We start from the raw sequence: 7,768 nt of genomic DNA, 5'->3' as shown, positions 1-7,768 counted from the left end.
TTCGTGCTTTTTTTGTCGTGGAGAACCAGGAGTTTTCCAATGCATCGATTGGCGTTTAGTTTCGGGATCGTAAGTAAAAAACCACGATTCATCGCAAGTAATAACATTTTGTAAGAAGGTGGGATCACTTTCAATGTTTTCCAGGATGTCAGAACAAATCATTCTTCGGCGTTCCTTCTGTTCAATTGTGAGACACTTTGGAACCATTTTTGAACATACTTTGTTCATGTTGAAACTTTCATGAAGAATCTGCCTAACACTTTCCTTGTCAACTCCTGTTAACTCAGACACTGCTCTGATTGTTAAACGGCGATCTTGTCGAACAAGTTTACCGATTTTTTCAATGTTTGCATCGGTTTTTGCTGACAATGGTCTGCCATTGCGAGTGTCATCACTGGTGTCTTCGCGGCCATCTTTAAATCGTTTAAACCACTCAAACACTTGTGTTCGCGATAAACAATCATCGCCGTACACTTGTTGTAACATTACAAACGTTTCACTTGCAGATTTCCTAGTTTGAAACAAAATTTGATGTTAACACGCTGTTCTTTCTGTACACTCAACATTTTCCGACGCACAGACAAAACGTCAACTACTTAAAACAGACGCCACGGGCAGACTGAGTGCAGGAGGCAGATGAAACTCGAGCAGTAGGCGGAGCGAGAGTCACGTGACAGGCCACGCGACTTTCAGCCTTATTGCATTCGTTTTATTGTTTCACCAGTACTAGTCCGGTTTTTTTCTAGCCACACCTCGTATGTAATTCGTGGACCATCGACACCAATAAGTGTTTTGCAGAAATATACCGCATTCTCAAAAGTACTTCTGCTATCGTACTCATCATTTAAAGTCGTTAAGATAGCACCTGCAGATTTTATTAATTTGCAATCTTCCATTTATAAATTTCTACGTTCCATTCGCAGTTGCCAAGTGATAGGAACTTTCGACCATTCAATTCATGTGTATATTCATATTGTCTACTGTAGACTCAGCAGTATTTGGCCTGTAATGCGGCAACTACGAATCCGAGCCCCTAGACAACGAAACCAGCCAAAACTTTTAATATTTCTACTCTGAGTCAGAGGGTACGTAGTTGAGGGCCACCACCTCACATCCTTTCATCGTTTTATTTGGAAGCCCGCAAAGGGGAAGTAACTGCGCAAATCGCACAAGCGTGTCCAGATAAACAGTTCCTGTTACTGTTTGCTGGATGAACTGGATGAGTGGTCCAACTATGCTTTCTTTCATCAGTGCGCACCACAAACTCGCCTTCTCGCTGTGTCTGACACGTTCCACTATTTCTGAATCCCAGACGGTAACATTGTGCCGATTAAGCATCACACATATGTGAAACGCTGTTTCGTCAGGGAAAACGGAATTTCCTAGATAATTGGGGTTTTGTCCGATCCTGTCCAAATCTCAATAGCAAATTCGTCACGAAGCCGCAAGCCATGTCGAATCAAACAATGCTTGTAAAATCTGAACATTGCAAGCGCGCAAGCGATGTCGTTTACGTAGCACCTTGTGAACTACTAACCGAGGGAGTTTTAGCTCTCGTGATGCTAAGCGAAAATACGTTGGTGGGCTCCGTTGGTAGATGCCTCTGATCCGTTCTACCATTTTAATAGACCTGCTGTTTCCGCCAGAACATGACAGTCTGTTTACACCCACGGTGGCTAGAAACTTGTCACACAAAGCCTTAATCGTCTTAACGTCTGGTGGCTTTCTTCGAAGTACACGTCGGAAATTTCTTTTGATAGCAATGGCCGTGCTCTGTCTTCAGGTATATCCGTGTCTGGTAATTATTTAACACCTGAAACAAGACAAAAGGAATCGTTCAGAAAAAAAATCTAAACAAACCTCTTTGAGTTTGTGATGTCTCCGCCAGACACCACACTTGCTAGGTGGTAGCCTTTAAATCGGCTGCGGTCCGTTAGTATACGTCCGACCCGCGTGTCGCCACTATCAGTGATTGCGGACCGAGCGCCGCCACACGGCAGGTCTAGAGAGACTCCATAGCACTCGCCCCAGTGGTACAACCAACTTTGCTAGCGATGGTTCACTGACAAAATACGCTCTCGTTTGCCGAGACGATAGTTAGCATAGCCTTCAGCTACGTCATTTTCTACGTCCTAGCAAGGCGCCATTACCAGTTACTATTGATACTGAGTCATGTACAGTCAAGAGCGACGCTCATCATTAATGGATTAAAGTTAAGTATTCCACCAGCTACGTCCGTTTTTCTAAAGTCTGAATTCCTTGTCCTGTTCCAGACCTCATGCCAGCCTGCGTGAGCTAAAACGCGTGCCTTTCGGCTTCCTCTAATAATATGGTGTTGGCTCTCCTGCCAACCCACAACAGAGTTGCTTTACGTGATGCTGCAAACGTCAAGTAAATATGCCTCACAGTTTTTTTAATTGCGTTTAGAAATCGTGGAGGTTTCATGTGGACGAACTCTATATTAATGATCTTGCAGACAATACGAGGGTGAGTCAAATGAAAACCTTGAACTTGTAACAACAAATCGAAATTTCGCACCGTCATCCTGTAAGCTGGTAAGCCGGCCTGGGTGGCCGAGTGGTTCTAGGCGCTACAGTCTGGAACCGCGAGACCGCTACGGTCGCAGGTTCGAATCCTGCCTCGGGCATATATGTGTGCGTTGTCCTTGGGTTAGTTAGGTTTAAGTAGTTCTAAGTTCTAGTCTACTGCGGGTGCAGTATATTAACATCGATAGTGGGTTACGGCTCGGGAGTCTGGGCACACAGGCTCACGAGGGTGGTGCCCGCCATGACAGTGAGAAGGGTTCAGAGGAATATGATTCTCAGATCGGTAGGGGCTTACAGAACATCACCAAGGGGAGCACTACTAGTCATAATGGGGCTCTGCCCCTTGGACATCAAAATCAGGGAGCAGGCTGCATGGTTCTGGATTAAGAAGGAAAATGTAACAAAAATAGAGGAGACCTTAGGCATTTGGGCAGGGGACAAGGGTGAGATTCGGCAAAGGGGAGTACAATTATGGCAATAACTGTGGGACGCGGATGAAACAGGGCGTAGGACACATGAGTTGATACCAAGCATTAGAGAACGGCTAAAAATGAAGTACTTTGAACCCACCAGAGGACTAATCCATTTTCTCACTGGACGTGGACCTTACCCGGCATACTTATGTCGGTTCGGGAAAAGGGCCACACCCGCGTGTGAATGTGGTGAACCGGAGGGCACTCCCGATCATGTGATTTACGAGTGCCCCCTCTTCAATGATGTTGCTTCTGCATTACGTGACCAACTACCCGACCATGACACTTACCACCTGATAAGACAAGAAGACACCTTCCAAACACTGAATAGACTTGCCAACGAGGTATCACAGAAAGTGTTGAGAGAATACATGAGGGAACAAAACTAAATAGCACAGATTACGACAAATACGTGCCATACTCCCATACCGCTGCGTGTGGATAGGCCGACCCTTCAGTCTGGAATCCGCCACGTACGGGATTAGGGGGAGTGGGGAATAAAAATAAGCTGGATTTGACAATACACTGGAGATGACTTAGGTTAGAACTAGTTAGTAGGAATTAGACTAGAAATCTAGATTTAGGAACCTGCAGCGATTAACATCCTGGCCTGCCCAGTGTCAGGGGCACGTCCATCGGGATTAGCTCGATGGGCAAGGCAATAAAGTAGGTTTGTACATTGCTGACACATCTGTGACGCTGCAGGAAGTAGAACGTAGGTTTAGTTAAAAATCCTAGGAGTTAAAATAAATAGCTGTATATAGCTGCCCATTTAAACTAGATTATAGCTGTAGCTCACGATTTAATGTATTGTAATTAGCTGCTAATTGTAACTAACAGTAGCAAGTAAGACCCACTAATCAAATAAGGAGGTGGGTTGTGATGTATAAATATTATCGTTGATGGTAAATAAAGATTTTTTTTTAAAGTTCTAGGGGCCTGATGACCTCAGAAGTTAAGTCCCATAGTGCTCAGAGCCATTTTTTGTAAGTTGGTAAGCGTGCTACGAACAGGATGCAGAATGGCCTGTAGGTGGTAGCATAGTGCGGGTACACACATACCGTCGCAGTATCAGTATAAAGGTGGCCGCCCCACTTGCGACTTACACGAGAGAAGAACAGCGTTTTGTTATTCGGTTTTTGCGTAGTGAAGGTGTGAAACCTATTGAAATTCATCGACGAATGAAGGTTCAGTACGGTGATGCATGTTTGTCACAGCAGCAAGTGTACGTATGGAGTAGGCAATTCGCAAATGGTGTGACTTCAGTGGAAGATGCTCCTCGTCCAGGTCAGGCACAACAAGTTTTGACTCCACAGAACATTGCAGCAGTTGAAGCCATAGTGAAGGAAAACCGCCGAGGGACACTGAATGACATTGCAGCATGTTTACAGATTAGTCATGGGTCAGCACACCACATTGTGCTTGATATGCTCCAGTTTCACAAAGTGTCTGCAAGATGGGTGCCTCGGCAGCTGACTCCTGAAATGAGAGAACGACGTGTTGATGCTTCTGAAGAACTTCTTCGGAACTTTGAACGAGAAGGTGATGGCTTCCTGCAAGAATCGTTCCTGGAAACGAAACCTGGTTTCACTTCCACCAACCGGAAAGGAAGAGAGCGAGCAAGGAGTGATGCCATTCCTCATCACCAAAACCAAAGAAGTTTCGAACAGAACCATCAGCAGGGAAGCTTATGCTGACTCTCTTTTGGGACGAAAAAGGCGTCATTTTGGAGCATTACATGCCTAGAGGGACCACTGTCACCAGTGCATCATACACAGATCTCCTAAAAAATCATCTGCGGCCTGAAATCAAATCAAAGCGACGTGGATTGCTGTCAGCAGGTGTCCTTTTGCAACACGACAATGCAAAGGCCCACACTGCCCGTGCAACAGCTGCAACAATCACAGACCTGCGTTTTGAGTGTCTTCCTCATCCACCATACTCACCAGACTTTGCCCCAAGTGATTTCCATGTGTTTGGACCACTCAAAGACGCAATGGAAGGAAAGAAGTTCCGTTCTGATGAATAGATACGCCACGCGGTGCATGGGTGGTTGTGTGGACGACCAAAAGAATTTTTTTCTAAAGGAATTTATGCACTTTGTAAGCGCTGGAGGACTTGCATTGAGCGTGGGGGAGATTATGTTGAAAAGTGATACAGCTTTGTACCACTTCTGCAAAATAAATAATATTTAAGGTTTTCATTTGACTCACCCTCGTATTAAGAGTAACCCCACACTTCTCGCAGCTAATGTTGTTATTTGTAATGGTTTATTGTCTGAAAACAAGCTGCTCATATATTCAGCCAGATCCTGATTAAATAAGCAATTCAGTGTGATGCAAAGATTCCTAAATTGAGTAAGATATCCAGAAATGTGAAATTGTGCACTTTGCAGAACAGGAAACGTAGTAGTCACAGAACAGGATATATAGTGTTAACGGACGGTAGAACAAAAGAAAACTAGCACTTTTCATTGATTAGGCAACGTAGTTTGATACGACTACGATATCAATGTGTCAAATGTGTCAAATTAAACAATATCTGGGTGCAACATTTTTCAAGGTTATGAAATAGAACAATTTCGTAGACTCACCCCTACGTAAAGCAGGTGGCTGGCTTAAGTTCGTTGTTAGGATACTAGGAAAACGAACTGAGTCTACAACGGACATTGCTTACAGATCAAGGACCCTTAGCAATTGTGGGTGACAAGGGATACTGAACGTATTCGAAGAACGGTACCATGAATCTCCATGATGCTTGTCCAGGCGGGTGTAAAAATGAACGTGCGCAACTGAAAATAATAAAAGCTAAAATGATGATTTGGCCCTGTCTGACTAATCCCTGAAGCAGATCTTAGGATCTCTTAATGCTCTTTTTAACATATAAATTACAATCTAAACATAAATAAATGATGAAGGCAACTAATACTACTAAATCGTAATCGTTGTTATCAATATATATTTATTATAGATTAAAATCAACCCTTTAAGTACAATTGTGTATATTTCCTAACTAAAATTATTAGTCAATTGCCCAACTCTGCCTCTTATTATGACTGCGCGGTCTAATATCACTAACGCGATATGACTGAGATCATCTACGTACCAAACACTAGAAGACACTACTTTCACCGAGCGAGGTGGCGCAGTAGTTAGACACTGGACTCGCATTCGGAAGGACGACGGTTCAATCCCGCGTCCGGCCATCCCGATTTAGGTTTTCCGTGATTTCCCTAAATCGCTCCAGGCAAATGCCGAGATGGTTCCTTTTAAAGGGCACGGCCGACTTCCTTCCCCGTCCTTCCCTAATCCGATGAGACCGATGACCTTGCTGTCTGGTCTCCTTCCCCAAACAACCCAACCCAACACTACTTTCAAAGACGATCTACGGTGGTGTGGAACCTCAAGGAAATAAGCTGACGTGATCACAACTGTTTAGGTTTTATAGCCCTAATAAGCCGAAGCAATTTGCGATATCACCGTATGTACTGCGTCCGGTGCGTCAAACTGATGGTTCTCGTACTCATCTGCGACGATGGAAGAGCTCCAGCCACAAATAGACGCTTTCAAACACTAGGACGGCAGAAGGCGGTCCTCTGACTAATATACGCTAATACTGTCTTCTCCTCTCTGTGTTCTACAGACGAGAAACGCGAACTCCCAGCCACAAGGACGGATTTCAGATAACGTCTCAATGTAAGTATAGGCAGAGGAAGTGCTCTCAATTACTGAACACTGCGTATTCAATGGCGACTTCCAACCCGGAGGTGAAGTCCAGAATCGTATAGGTTCGCAACAGTACAGTGCCTAACTGTTATAACTATAAACTCTCCTGAGAGCAAAGACAGCAAGTCTGTCTGAACCAACAAAGCTGATACCAAGCCACCGTCACACACGGGCGCTCACAACGGAAGACCTCGTCTCTCCACCGCTGGCTTCCCAGCAAGGTTCGGCTCCCCACCCTCGTAATTCCGAAAAAGAGTCATATTCTCGAAACCACGGAATATTCTCCCTCTCTACAGATTCTTCCAAACGCCAGCCAACCATATTTTAGTCTTTTGTCGTCCAGCGCGGAAAGTTTGCGAGGAAAAACCTATACTCGTACAATGGTACGCTTCCGAGTAAAAATCCTTGGGAATAACCCAGCCTGCGTGGTTTCCGAGGTGCCGCTTCTTCGTTCCTCTCACCTGCGTCCAAGATTTGCAGAGTTCCCGGTTATCCCTCCGGTCCTGCTTCAACAGCGGCCGGCCATCACACTATTGTGCTCCAGAACTCAGGTGCCACGACGTCCGTCTAGCTACTTCCTGTTTTTAAGCAGGACCAACACCTGTGCGGGCCTTCCAACCAGAGCTTGAGTTCTGCCTGCCGTTTCATCTCCACTGGCGTTCCAACCTCTACTAGTATAGGCAATCATTCATTACGCCGTTCTGATAATAAAGACAATCCGTCACCTTTCATGCAATAAGCGTTAACGATTATTTACAAGGCGTACGTGACAATGTCAGTCTCCTTTAAATATCCATATATACGATGTACAACCAATCAAATGATTCCTAATTGTGGTTGTAGTTCATGGCAAAATATGTGGATGAGTGCTTGTAAGGTGCGAAATTACAGCCACAATGGTCAGAGGTCTGCCAGACTCATGCGCGAGGGTCATGGCGATGACGAAAAAAATTAACTGACAGGTGTTCGAAGATAGGGAAAACTATGTGAAAGCCTACATAAAAAGTGTCCAGAACTAACTGTG

The 7,768-nt window shown here is 44.8% G+C and overlaps 1 non-coding gene across 1 annotated transcript; it reads left to right on the top strand.

Moving 5' to 3' along the window:
* Positions 1-2,563: 2,563 nt before the first annotated feature.
* Trnap-ugg (transfer RNA proline (anticodon UGG)) lies at positions 2,564-2,647 on the top strand. Its single transcript has one exon. It is a non-coding gene; the product is annotated as a tRNA-Pro (tRNA).
* The last annotated feature ends 5,121 nt before the right edge of the window (positions 2,648-7,768 follow it).

This window comes from Schistocerca serialis, chromosome 2, assembly GCF_023864345.2.
Source record: "Schistocerca serialis cubense isolate TAMUIC-IGC-003099 chromosome 2, iqSchSeri2.2, whole genome shotgun sequence".
NCBI lineage: Eukaryota > Metazoa > Arthropoda > Insecta > Orthoptera > Acrididae > Schistocerca > Schistocerca serialis.
This window is presented reverse-complemented; position numbering and strand designations above follow the sequence as displayed.